Source organism: Cynoglossus semilaevis, unplaced genomic scaffold, assembly GCF_000523025.1.
Source record: "Cynoglossus semilaevis isolate Cse_v1.0 unplaced genomic scaffold, Cse_v1.0 C18988780, whole genome shotgun sequence".
NCBI lineage: Eukaryota > Metazoa > Chordata > Actinopteri > Pleuronectiformes > Cynoglossidae > Cynoglossus > Cynoglossus semilaevis.
In genome coordinates, this window is record NW_007589198.1 from 1 (window position 1) to 706 (window position 706).

At 60.9% G+C, this 706-nt stretch overlaps 1 pseudogene; it reads left to right on the forward strand.

Annotated features, from left to right (window-relative positions):
• Positions 1-38: 38 nt before the first annotated feature.
• On the forward strand, positions 39-690 carry LOC103399491 (fibroblast growth factor receptor 1-A pseudogene; annotated as a pseudogene).
• Positions 691-706: the final 16 nt, after the last annotated feature.

Consider the following 706-nt stretch of genomic DNA (forward strand, 5'->3'; position numbering starts at 1 on the left):
TGTTGTTGACGACGTCTAAACCCCTCCCTCCTCCCTCCTAGCTGTCACCCATTACCCTCCGTCCGGCCACACCTACCTGGAGGTGGTCATCTACTGCGTGGGCTTCTTCCTCATCGCCGTCATGATCGCCGTGGCCGTCGTCGTCAAGCTGCGCGGCGCCTCCAAGAAGAGCGACTTCAGCGGCCAGCTGGCCGTGCACAAGCTAGCCAAGAGCATCCCGCTGCGCAGACAGGTAACAGGAAGTAGATAGGGGGTTTGAACTGCCTACTCCCCCCACCTTTGTCTGACCTTTGACCTTTGACCTTGTCAGTAAACCGGTAGTTTTCAGGTTGCAGCAGGTGAGTGCGACCCGCGATCGACCGGAGAAAACGTGGTTTGTCTTCCTAGCGGTTGACCGGTCTCCCGGCGGGTCTCTCTCTCTCCCCCGAACGCGAACGCCTAGCCGTCCCGCTCTATGAGAGAAGTAATCGTGAGTCCGTCTGTCTCCCTGTCTCCCCCTTCAGGTCTCCGTGGACTCCAGCTCCTCCATCCACTCGGGGGTGATGCTCGTTCGCCCCTCCCGACTCTCTTCCAGCGGGTCGCCCATGCTGCCGGGGGTGTCCGAGTACGAGCTGCCCCAGGACCCGCGCTGGGAGCTGTCCCGGGGCAGGTGGGTCCTGACGGGCGGGAGGGAGAGAGGAAAAAATTTTAGTACAACTACATGCAG